Below are 13682 nucleotides of genomic sequence, written 5' to 3' on the forward strand. Positions count from 1 at the left end.
TTGTACTTCAGGTGAAGGCTTACAGAACAAATAGTTTCTCATGAAACAGTAGTACACATATTGTTTTATGACATTGGTTAACAACCCCAGAACATGTCAACCCTCTCCCTTCTCGACCTTTTTTTTTTATTTCGCCTTTATTTTTGATAAATAATTTGATTCTTGGTTGATAGGTTTTTTTTTTTTTCTTTCATCACTTTGAATATATCATCTCACTGTCTTTGGCCTCTATTGTCTCTGATGGAAACTCAGCTGTAATTTATTGGATTCTCTTGTATGTGATGAGTCATTTTTCTCTTGCTGATTTCAAGATTTGAACTTTATCTTTTAACATTTTTACTATGATATGTCTGAGTGTGGTTCTCTTTGCCTTTATCTTAGCTGAAGTTTTTTGAGCTTGTATATGTAGGTTGGTTTGTTTGTTTTTTAAATTCAAGTTTGGGAAGCTTTCAGCCATTATTTCTTCTAATATTTTTTCTGCTCTTTCTCTCTCCTCTCCTTCTGGTATTCCCATTGCATGTATATTGGTGTGCTTAATGGAGTCCTCACATTGCTCTGAGGCTCTGTTCATTTTTATTCCACCTGTTCTTTGGATTGCATAATCTGTTGATCTTTCTTCAAGTTCTCAGATTCTTTCTTCTGCCTGTCAGATCTACTGTTGAGTCCCTCTAGAGAATTTTTCATCACAGTTATTGTAATTTTCAACTCTAGAATTTCCATTTGGAGATATATACATATATATATATATATGAAACCAAAACCAAACCTGTTACCATCAAGTCAATTCCAACTCATAGTGACACTGTAGGACGGAGTAGTATATATGGAGCCCTGGTGGTGCAGTGGTTTAAGAGCTACAACTGCTAATCAAAAGGTTGGCAGTTCAAATCCACCAGCTGCTCTTTGGAAACCCTATGGGGCAGTTCTACTCTGTCCTATAGGATCGCTATTGAGTAAGAATTGACTTGATGGCAATGGGTTTTATATATATATATATATATATTTCCTATGTCTTTATTGAAATTCACTATTTGATAAGACATGTTCATCATAGCTTCTTTTACTTCTTTAACTGTGGTTTCCTTTAGTTTTGAACATGTTTCTAATAGCTACTTTGAAGTCCTATCAAAGACAGTTTCTATTGCCTACTGTTTTTTTCTTTTTCCTTTCCTGTTTCTTTGCATGTCTTATAATTTATTTTTTGTTGAAAACTGGAATTTTCAATAATACATTGTAACAATCCTGGATAGTGATATCCCCCCCCCAAAAAAACTGGAGTTTTTTGTTTTTTATTTATCTGTTTAGGATTGACTGGACTATTTTAGTGAAGTTTATTTCCCCCACAGTGTGAAGCCTCTGATGTTGCTCCTCACAGGGCACAGACACCTCGGGATTACAGTGATTTTATCAGGGCTCTCTTTGTTTCTTTCTCTGATCTCTTTCTTAAGCTGTTTGCCTCTATTGGTATCATATTAACCAGCTAGATGTTCTATTTTTTGCCACAATGTCCCAGGACATAAATTGCCCACCATCTGATCTAATTAAATTTAGACCCTTTTTCAGGGGTTACCTTTGAGATCAATATTTGAGATTTATTCTAACTTCAGGAGTCCTCTTCTTAGCTGTATCTCTCCTTGATTCTCTCTGTTAAGCTTCTTGCTGATCTGTGGTTTAGCTTGTTACTCTCATGGAGCAACCAGCCTCTTTTTAATCACTCACCACCAAAATCTTTGTTGTTTTTCACAGTGTTCTTAGTCTTGAACTCCCTCATTCTCTCTTCCAAATAAAGGCAGTTCCTTTGGGGAGAGTTATGGAGTTCTGTTTTATAGCTCTCTTGTTGCCCCTGGAAAAACCGCTGCACCAGTCCTCTGCAGCTAGAGGCTGGGACAGTGACCGACTTCTCTCACAGTTACTCCTCTGCTTTGTGAGTGGGGTGCTGGGTGAGGATGGGAGCTTCTGAACTTCCTGGCTTTTCTGTCCACCCTATTAGTGAGCTGAGGTGAGGGAAATCAAGGCCCAGTATACTTGGTCTGCTGTGCTTGGGGTAGACCTTCTCTGCCCTATGAGTAGCAGCTGGGTGGAGGAAGGGTGTCCCCAAACCTCTCCACCATGACCACCCAGATTAGAGAAATACTGGCATCCTTCCCCACTCTAGGTGGTGCTGTAATCCTAGGCTGTGAGCTAAGAGGAGAGAGAGCCCTATGTTCTTGGCTGAAAATTCTCACACTAGAGCTTTTATCACACTTAGCTGGGGTGCAGGGGAGAGGGGCAGTGGACAGATCAAGTCTTAAATGCCATAGACTCTCACTGGGCTTACTGAAATTTAATAGATATTCTTGATTGTTTCTTCATTTGCTTTATACCCTTAAAAAAATTCCAGAGACTTTTAGTGTTTATTTTTAAATACATAATTTTCACCAATTATGTTTTTTAGCTGGGTATCTCTGTATCCAGAAGATTAATAGGAAGAACAAGTAATTAAAAGTTGCATGTTAGATAAGACTTTGGTGAAATATTCCAAGAAGCTAGAGGAGTACTAAGGACCCCTAAATGGTATCCCTCCATTGGTTTGACCAGTCAGCAGGTGGTCTTCAAGAAAAGAGGATGTTATAGGCTAAGCAGAAAGACACTGTTGTTTAGAGTAGTAAGAGTTGTCAGAGTGGGGGAGTTGGGGTGAGTAGTGCTTCTAGGTGCTTTACATACTTCTTTGATTCTCATAACAGTGCTTTAAAGCAGGTGGCATCATCCCCATTTACAGATAAATAACTTGAAAGTTAATAACTTGCCTAAGGGCACAGCTAGTATCTTCATATGGTAGAATCTACAGTCACCGTCAGGCGTGCTTACTCCAGAGTCTATATTCTTTCGTCTCTCTCACTCTGCCTGAAGTGGGGTTCAGTTATCACCATCCCTGTGACTAGCTCCTCTTTTTCTCTGCCTTGGACTTCTGGATTATTATTCAGTGAATAGAGAGAAGACGTATTTCTCCATGACTTATTTTTTTTCATGGAAGTCTATTTGGAATTTTTTGAGTCACACTTAATTCATCTAGAATCTGTGAAGGGCAGGAATGGGATCTTTGAGCCGTTTTCACATGCTAATTAAAATGTTCAGTGTCTGTGCTTTACTTTGGAATTCTATCAGCTCATGATAGTGTCATTACCTGATGCTAATCACACTCTGATGGGTAACTATATATGTTTTCGATTGATAAAATTTAAATAATGATTAATTAATAAATTCCATTTTCCTAGGATATCAGATCTTTCAAAAATGAGATTCTCTGGGGAAAAAAGAATAAGAGAGTCTTTGGTGAAAATAGATCAGAGCAGCAGTACTTGTAGTTAATACTATTTGGGATTGGTGATCTTGACTCTGCCTTGACTCTATCCTTCTGTTAGCTAACCTTTAATCAGAGCTCATCACAAAAGAACAAAACTAATAAATGACTTTGAGCTCCAAAATCTTTTTACTTTGGCTCTCTTGTGCTCTGGAGCATCAAAGCAGTCTTTTCTTTGCTCATTAAGAAGGAAGAGACCTCACAGATAAAATACTAAAAGCCTTACTAAAATGGAGTTGACTTGTCTCATCAGCATTCCAAAATATTGAGTGCCCCAGAAACATTCAATCAGAAAAGCCAAATTATGAAAACCAAGATCCTCCACTCTTCCTTCCTCCTCCCTCTTTGCCACCCTGTGTCTGTCTCTCTTATTTTCTCTCATTCTTTCTCCTCTTTCTTGTTTTTTCTCTCTCTCATTCTGTCTCCCTTGCTCTCTCTCTCGCTTGCTCTCACTCACCCATTCTTTGCATGGTAGCTGTATCTCCTTTATGTGAACATTAAGAAATAAGTTATGTTTGCTCCAGGTTGCCATTGAAATGTTGCAAGTAGGCCTTTTAAGGAAACTGGCCTGCCCCATTTGTGAAATAACACTCAGATCTTCTAAGGTTGATAATTTAGGGAAAGTTTCTACATAGAGATTAGGGCTTGGAACTCTGAAGTGTAGCCACTCCTCTCAACTCCAACGTCTGTTTTCCTACATGTAGAATTTTCTTCCCTTGTACCACCTTGGAGGCCTTTTATTAAAGTGATTTTATTAAGGAAATAGATGAGTTTCTTTAGACTTCTATGATGATTTGATTTTATTTAACTCTCAGAAGATCTTCAGTGACTTCCAATATGCTGTTTTTTTTCAGCGCAGAATAGAAAGGTACAAATGGATGTCTTAGGCATATAAAACCTGGCTTAGAGTGGAACAAAAGTGTTTTGGAGTAAGGGGAGCAAAGCCTTGACTCCTGCAATGGGACATGGGTAGGAAAAGATGTGTGCTTTTTTTCTGGCAACAGAGGTTCCTCTCCCTCCTTGGCACCAGTACAAAGAAGGAAGTTAAAAAGAAGTCCCAGCCTCTGAATGGTGGGAAGAGAAGTGGGCCATGTTTACCTGGCCTCTAGGGCTGGAATGAGGGAGACTTGGTACTGCTGTGATCCAAGGAGAAATGGACTTGATGCCTGTCTTAGTCATCTAGTGCTGCTCTAACAGAAATACCACAAGTTTTTACAAAGAGAAATTTATTTTCTCACAGTCTAGTAGGCTAGAAGTCCAAATTCAGGACGTCAGCTCCAGGGGAAGGCTTTCTCTCTCTGTTGGCTCTGGAGGAAGGTCCTCATCATCATCAGTCTTCCCCCCGACTAGGAGCATCTCTGCACAGGAACCTCGGGTCCAAAGGACGTGCTCTGCTCCCGGTGCTTCTTTCTTGGCGGTATGAGGTCCCCCACTCTCTGTTTGCTTCCGTTTCCTTTTATCTCTTGAGAGATAAAAGGTGGTGCAGGCCACACCCCAGGGAAACTTCCTTTATATTGGATCAGGGATGTGACCTGGGTAAGGGTGTTGTTACAATCCCACCCTAATCCTCTTTAATGTAAAATTACAATCACAAAATAGAGGACAACCACACAACACTGGGAATCACGGCCTAGCCAAATTGATACACACATTTTTGGGGGGGATACAATTCAACCCATGACAATGCCCAATATGGCAGTAGAGAGGGGCAACCTCAGGAAGGCCCAGGCTTCAGTAAGAGGTCTATCACCCTAGCAGAGGCCTCCTCTGTGCCCTGAGATGAGCAGCTGCTTCTGCCCTCTTTCATTCCCACAAATATGTTCTGAGGGTCTGGGCATTGGAGATACAGCTATAAACAAGATAGATACATCCCTGCCCTCCTAAAGGTTATAGTTCTATTTGAGGAAGCAGGCAACAAACAAATTTAAAAAATAGTTAAGAAAATGCCAGATTTTAATAAGTATGAAGAAGGAAATAAATAGAATAGTAAGATGAAGATAATGAGGATAGAAAGGATACTTCTGACAGGATGGTTAGAAGGTGTTATGGTTTGAATTATGTCCTCCCAAAATATGTGCTGTAAATCCTAACCTCTGTGCCTGTGATTATAATCCCATTTGGGAATGGGTTGTCTTTTTTATGTTAATGAAGCAGAATTAGTATAGGGTGTACCTTGAGTCTATCTCTTTTGAGATATAAAAGAGATTAAACAAGTGATCAGAGCAGAGATGGGGGAGATAGATGCCAATTCACTTGGAGATCTCCAAGGAACCAGGAAGAAGAAGCTGAAGAGACAAGGATCTTCCTCCAGAGGCAACAAAGGGAGAAAGCCTTCCCCTAGAGCCGGTGCTCTGAATTTTTAGCCTCCTAAATTGTGAGACAATAAATTTCTGTTTGTTAAAGCCATCCACTTGTGGTATTTCTGTTATAGCAGCACTAGATAACTAAGATAAAATTTGGTACCAGAAGAGTGGGGAGCTGCCTTAATAGACACCAAAAATGTGGAAGCGGTTTTGGAATTGGGTAATGGGTAGAGGCTGGAAGAGTTTGAAGGTGCCTAGTGGTTGAGAGCTCGACTGCTAACCAAAACGTCAGCAATTCAAATCCACCAGCCGCTCCTTGGAAAGCCTATGGGGCAGTTCTGCTCTGTCCTATAGGGTCACTATGAGTTGGAATCAACTCAGTGGTAGTAAAAGCCTAGATTGGTAGAATTATGGACATCAAAGGCAATTCTGATGAAGGCTCAGAAGGAAGTGAGGAGAGCTATAGAGAAAGTCTTTGTTGTCTTAGAGAATATATATGGAACCAGCAACACTGTTGCTAGGAATATGGGCATTAAATGTGCTTCTGGTGAGGCTTTAAAAGAAAATGATGAACATGTGTTTTGACAATGGAGGAAGGGCAATGCCTTTTATGCAGTGTCAGAGAACTTGTCTGAATTATGCTCAAATGTTTGGTGGAAGGTAGAACTTGTAAGTGATGAACTTGGCGATCTGGCTGATGAGATTTCTAAGCAAGATCTTAAAGGGGCCGCATGGTTTCTCCTTGCTGTTTATAGTAAAATGAGAAAGAGATCGACTTAAAAAATGAACTGAGAAAAATGAAAACAGAACTTGTAAGATTTGGAAATTTCTGTTATACAAACTAAGGACACATGTCCTAGAATGTTCATCAAGGAGGTAGCTACACCATCTTTTGTAAAAGAGATTAAGCCTGTGACGGATGGATCTAACCAACTACCACACCAGAAAACCCATCAGCTTAGACTGTAGGGGACAGAGAAAGAACGAAAAGAGAACGCTGTCTGCGCCTTGGAATTCTACAGGCAGGAAACAGGTGTTTTCCTCCAAGAAAAGAAAAGGACCATCCATGGAGCAGCTCAGATATCAGCAGAACTGTTGAAAGGAGCATGGGAAGCAGGGGCCAAGGTCTCCTGGATCTCAAAGGGTGGGCTCACAGCCTCCTAGGTTTCAAAGAATTAGATCTTCACCAACTCAGTTCTGCCATTAAGGTGTGCAAGGGAGATTAGGCCACTACCGAAAGCTGAGGGAGCAGGGCTGCCATGCCTAAGGGGCAGAAGAACGGGGCCTGCCAAGGCTGAGGGGATGGGGTTGCCACTCAATTGGACTAGGAGAATGGAGCTACCCAAAGTCAAGGGAGCTGAGTTGCCGTCCCAGTGGGCCTGGGAGGCGGAGCTGAAACCCAGGGCTGAGGGGCCTCCACCGAGAATCCAGAAAGAGTGGCTGATACCCAGGATCTGGAGGGTAGGGCCATTGTCCAGATAGTCTCAGAGAACAGATGGTTATTTTCAAGCCCTTAGGGCTAGTGTAATTTGTTCTGTCTGGTTTTGGACTTGCTTGGTGCGTTATCCCTTCTTTCCCTCCGATTTCTCCCATTTGTAATGGAAATGTCGACCTTGTGCCTGATCTATCATTGTACTTTGGAAACAGATAACTTGTATTCTAGATATCACATGTTCACAGATGAAGAGGAATTTTGCCCCAGAATGGAATACACCTAAAGTCTCACCCATATTTGATTTAGATGATTCAGAAGATGAGATTTGGACTTGGAGTGGACTTAAGACTTTTGGGTTGATGTGATGGGGTGAAAGTGTTTTGCATGTGGCAAGGACATGAACTTTGGGAGGCCAAAGGTTGGAGTGTTGTGGATTGAATTATGTCCCCCTAAAATATGTGTTGTAAATCCTAACCTTTATGCTTGTGGTTATAATTCCATTTGGGAATAGGTTTTCTTTGTTAAGTTAATAAGGTAGGATTAGTGTAGAGTGTACCTTGAGTCAATATCTTTTGAGATATAAAAGAGGTTAAACAAGCGATTAGAGCAGAGATGGGGGAAGATAGATGCCAAGACACATGGAGATCTCCAAGGAGCCAGGAAGCAGAAGTTGAAGAGACAAGGACCTTCCTCCAGAGCTGACAGAGAGGGAAAGACTTCCCTTAGAGCTGGTGCTCTGAATTTGGATTTCTAGCCTCCTAAACTGTGAGAAAATAAATTTCTGATTGTTAAAGTCATCCACTTGTGGTATTTTTGTTATAGCAACACTAGATAACTAAGACAGAGGGCCTCTTTGAGGAGATAACATTTAAACTGAAACTTATAGATGAGAAGGATTTAGCCACACCAAGAGCATGGAGATAAAAAGTGTTCCAGGTAGAGGAAATCACATTGAAAAGCCCTGAGATGAGGAAGAGTTTGGCCTTTCTTAGGAACAAAGGGAAATCATGAATGGTATGAGAAGTTGGCAGAGGCCAGATCATGCAGGGTTGTATTTATAGGCCATGACTAAGGAATTTAGATTTTATTCTGAGTGTAGTGAGAAACCACTGGAAGGTTTCAATCAGGAGTGCAATTGATCAGACTGTGCTTTGACATGATTACTGCCTTTAGAGTGGACAATGAATTATAGGAAGTCAAGAATGGGAGACTAGTTAGGAATCTACTGCTATTGTCCAAGGGAGAGATAAATGGGGTCCTGTATTAGGATGGTAACAATGAATATAGAGAGAAGTGGAAGGATTTTTGTTATAATTTGAAGATAGGGTCAACAGCACTTGTTGATGGATTGAATGTGAGAGTAGAAGAAAGGAAATAAATTAAAACTATCTCCCCTTCCTAGCTTTAGTAGCTGGGTAGCTCAAAATATGTCGTTGGAATGGTAATGGTTAACATTAGCAGCTGGGACAGTGACTTGTAAAAGGAGAAGCCTGCATGAGACTAGTAGAGCCCTGGGATTTATAGTTTAACAGCAGTCAATTCAGCAGCTGACTGTCATTCTGGTAATAAGGGCAAGTACAGGAGGAGGGAAGTAGCCCGTTGTAGTAGACTTAAGGTGGGAATCTGCTCAGCCCACTCCCTTGGTTGGGGAGCAGTTAGCAGATGCAGAAGAAACTCTACCTGGTTCAGGTGAGAATGAGAAATCCCAGAGTTGCAGGATTTGGGGGCAGGCATTTGATGTTCTAGTCTTCACTGTGATCCAGATACCTTGATTTTAACCTCAGATTAATGGGATTCAGAGAAACACTAGTTAAATCCTTGGAAATAAAAACCACACTCTTGTGTTTATAAATGAGGATTGATTAGGTAAAGGGATGAGAAATAAGGTGATTTGCAAAGTTCTATTTCTGCCAACTCCTCCCCTTTATCCCCCAGGGATGTGCAAACTTTGTTACTAAGGACGGTTCTAAAAATAAAAAGGCTTTCCATGTGGTATGTGGTAAGAATGCATGTAAAAAAAGTTAGAGTATGTGCTGCTGGCATTGCCTTTAAAGAATTATAGCTTTAATATTATTACACTTTTTAAAAAAAAAAGGAAAGTGGAACATTTTTAGGATAATTACTAAACCAATAACCATCATTTGATTGTCTCCTTTGTGAGGACAGCATAGCATAGCGGGCTTTTGAGCCAGACTGCCTGAGTTCTAATCTCTCTCTACCACTTACTTGTAGCATGGTCTTTAGGCAAGTTAGTTAACGTTCTCTAAACTTAAGTATTTTTCATCTTTAAAATGAGGATAATAGTACTTGTCTTAGTTATCTAGCACTGCTATAACAGAAATACCACAAATGGATGGCTTTAACAAACAGAAATTTATTCTCTCACAGTCTAGGAGGCTAGAAGTTCAAATTCAGGGCACCAGCTCAGGGGAAGACTTTCTCTCTCTGTCAGCTCTGGGGGAAGGTCCTTGTCATCAATCTTCTCCTGGTCTAGGAGCTTCTCAGCACAGGGACCCTGGGTCCAAAGGACACGCTCTGCTCCTGGCACTTCTTAGTTGGTGATATGAGGTCCCCCTGTCTCTCTGCTCACGTCTCTCTTTTATATCTCAAAAGACATTGACTCAAGATAGAACCTAATCTTGTAGATTGAGTCTTGCCTCATTAACATCATAGAGGTAGGATTTACAACACAGGAAAATTATATCAGATGACAAAATGGTGGACAATCACACAGTACTGGGAATCATGACCTAGCCAAGTTGACACACATTTTTGGGGGACACAACAATTCAATCCATAACAGTACCTCTCTCATGAGGTTATTTTGATGATTAAATATGTTGATATTTATTAAGTGCTTAAAACAGTATCCCTGTTGGTGTTTGTTAAATAAGATTAAAAAAAAAAAGAACTTGTATAGGAGGCTAATCAAAAAAGGTAAGACTGGCCCAGAATACTGGATCCCTGGATAGAGTAGGGAAGATAGAGAAAGGAGTGGGAGTAGAGACACAGGTTTAGAGGAGGTCTGGTGATACAGTGGTTAAGCGCTTGGCTGCTAACCAGAAGATCAGCAGTTCGAGCACACCAGCCACTCCATGGGAGAAAGATGTGGCAGTCTGCTTCTGTAAAGATTACAACCTTGGAAACCATATGGGGCAGTTCTACTCTGTCCTATAGAGTCACTATGAGTCAGAATCGACTTGATGGCAATGGGTTAGAAGTGGCTCTGAAGTGAGTCCAGGAGTGATTTTTATTACTTGATCAGTCTCTTTCTGCCTGCAGGACAGTAGCTAATATAGACCTCCTGAGAATTCAAGACCTAGAGACAGGTGAAGAATGATCCCTAGATTCTCTGCAAACACTAAGTTGTGCACAAAGACTATAGATAGTGCCCTGTTGGCATGAGGTCTAATGGGTTATTAGTCTCTGAAAGCCAGTTTTTCCAAAGCTAAATATGACTCCCAGTGTTTCCTTTTAGAAACTATTCCTCTCACTGAGGTTTCTCCTCCTCCTCCTTCTTCTTCCTCTTCTTGCTCTTCTTCTTCTTTCTCCTCCTCTTCCTCTTCCTTCTCCTCTCCTCTTCCTTGTCCTCTTCCTCTTCTTCCTCCTTTTCCTCTCCTCCTTCTCCTCCTCCTTCTGCCCGCTCCTTCCTTCTTCTTCATTTTGGCTATCACTTTTGTCAGAAGAATGTATGTAATAAAAAGGTCTTTCTCTTATAGTTTACCTTTCTCCTGAAGAAGAGACTCTAAACTCTTTATTGCATACATAATCTGTATTTTTTTTCCTGTTAACCAGGACATTTCCTCCTCCCTCCCATTTTCTCCCAAGTATTCCCATCCAAATGATTTATAATTGCATTCTTTGCATATTAGAGGAACTACCAAGTGGTCCTTTATGAACATCAAATGGCAAAGTAGGCATCTGTGGATGGATCAGGTTAGTAATTACAAGCAGCACATTTATCTTATTCCATCTGTGCAGTGCAGCAGAATTGAGGCCCCTTTTAGAGTTATAGGCTTGCACTGGTTTGGAGAGGTCTCATCTATCTTCCTCCCTCTAGGCTCAACTTTACCCAAGCCTTTTTGGAAAGATGAATTCTTATTTTTACAGGGCCTTTGGGAACGAAATGTTATAACCTCCTTCTAAGTTATTTCTGTGTTTAGGGCTTTCATTGTCAGGACATTTTTTTTGTTCTATATGAGTACAATCCTGTTAGAAAGATATTTCCATCCCCTCTTGGATGATCTATAGTAATGGTGCTTTGCTGCACTGACTACAGTAGACTACATTATTTCAAATAAACCTATACAAGCAAATATTTTTTCTGGCCTCAAATTCAGTAACAAATACCTTATAATACAAATATCTGATTTTGTTATGTTTGCTTTGTGGTGGAAAGAAGAGGATAAGACTGTGAAAGAGATGTGAGAGATTTGCTTTTATAACATTTCCTCTTTGCTGCTAGGTGCTGATCACTTACTGATTTACTGTTAAAAGTGTGAGGTGAGCTCTGATTTCCCATTTCTATGGATTGGAAATGTGATTTCTAGCAATACAGTGATTTTCAAAAAAAAAAAAAGTTCTACTCACATCAAAGAAACGGGAGAGTCAGTTGAGGGAGGATCAATTAAAGATGAACTCTTACCTGTATTTAACATGAGTCCCTATTCACTTTCCAGGTGTCTTTTGGTCTTTTTGATTTTCTCTCTCTTCTGAATATAGCCCATGGGAAAGTCCTGGTAGATGCTGCTGGACTAAGTAGAAGCTATTTAAACTATGTTTGTGTAGTAATTAAAGTGGATGTTACAATTAACTGACCTTGGTAGGTCAGATGTGATAATTTGCAGTTAACATTTGTTTAGTCAGCTTTATTTCAAGGTTGAGTGTTAGCTGAAATCTCTCTCTCTTTGAAGAGTATTTATTGCATGATCCTGACTGTTCAATGTTAAATCATCTTAACCCAATATATCTCTTTTAGGAGGTAAAAGGTTATCATCCGGTATACATTAAGGACTTAATGTAGTCCATACCTCTTTCTTTATAACTGAAAGGTATCCCACCTTCATCCTAGCAGATACTGTGCTAGCTGCTTAGCAGGAACATGTTCGTAAGGAAGAACTCTTACACATTTAATTCTGCCTGGAGGGGCACTGCAAAGGATGGTGAACAGAAAGCTGAACTCTCATAATAAAGCCATTCTGGATATTGTGTCAAGATGTCATTTTAATAGTCCAAATATTAATCATTCTGACTTCACCTGTCACATCATATTTTTTTTTATATTAGCCACACACCTCTGAAATGCTCACTAAGAGGTGGTGGTGATAGAATCTACACCTGTCTTGATAATGTTTACACTGCCAGGTATTGATGGGAAAATAGGTTCAACATACTTTGTGCAAAGATCTCCGTATGGGCTCAGTCTCTTTATAGATTATATTTCTAATATCATTGCAGTTATGAACTTAACAACATCTTTTGGCTATGGAGTCATCATTCTCAAATGATTGGTTACATTTTTATTGTGTATTACTCAAAAGCGGGATTTTTATTGAAGTATATCTTTGAACGAAGGCCCTGCTAAAATAATTCATGTTTGTATTCCTCTAATTCTACAACTACCATATGCTGGTAGAACTTCAGAAGACTACTTTTAAACATCAAGCACAAGTTTGAAAAGGTGCTCATCTTCGTCTGTATACAAAAAGAGCGAGGGTCAAACATTGTGATTCATCCAGATAATTAAGCATAAGCCAGAAGTTTCAGTGGGGTAGAGTCTAAGACTACTGCCCATGAGTTGGAAGAAATAGGAGTCTTGGATGAAATGCTGCAATGATGTGGACTAGATTTGTTCTAGAGAGAAGATTTAGTGTTGGGGTATTACTTCTTCATGTTCTTAGAAAGAGCCAGTTTGACAATCACAGTTTATGGATTATCCCAGTGTGTTTGCTTCTCCCTCTTCCTATTGCCCACATTTGCTGTTGAGCACTGGAAACAGCATTTATATTCAGCAAGCATTTTTTGAGCAAAGGCGTAAGAACAAACTTAAAGAGACAAGTTTGTCCAAAAAAAAAAAGGAGACCACATCTTTTCCTTTCCATGTGGATAATTATGAAAATAATTGCTGAGGGTGGGGATTTTGTATTGTATCTGACTTTGGGTTCCACACAAGAATTTATGTACTGTCTGATCTGTTTATCTTCCAATGTATTTTCATTTTTTAAGTTTACTTCAAGTCATTAAATATTTGCATTAATTGAAGAATGTTGTTAGGTGCCATCCAGTTGGTTCTGACTTGCAGCAACCCTATGTGCAACAGAACGAAACACTGCCCCGTCCTGCGCCATCCTCACGAATGTTGTTGTGCTTGAGCCCATTGTTGCAGCCACTGTGTCAGTCCGTCTCAATGAGGGTCTTCCTCTTCTTCGCTAACCCTCCACTTTACCAAGCATGATGTCCTTCTCCAGGAACTGGTCCCTCCTGATAACATGTCCAAAGCATGTGAGATGAAGTCGTGCCGTCCTTGCTACTAAGGAACATTCTCAGTGTACTTCTTCCAAGACATATTTGTTTGTTCTTTTGGCAGTCCACGGTATATTCAATA

General features: G+C 40.1%; 1 protein-coding gene across 7 annotated transcripts in view; it reads left to right on the forward strand.

Moving 5' to 3' along the window:
- Positions 1-13682, forward strand: part of EDA (ectodysplasin A) — a 628413-nt gene that overhangs the window by 303402 nt on the left and 311329 nt on the right. The gene's annotated exons all lie outside the window — the stretch shown is intronic.

Source organism: Trichechus manatus, unplaced genomic scaffold, assembly GCF_000243295.1.
Source record: "Trichechus manatus latirostris isolate Lorelei unplaced genomic scaffold, TriManLat1.0 scaffold00070, whole genome shotgun sequence".
NCBI classification, from domain to species: Eukaryota; Metazoa; Chordata; class Mammalia; order Sirenia; family Trichechidae; genus Trichechus; species Trichechus manatus.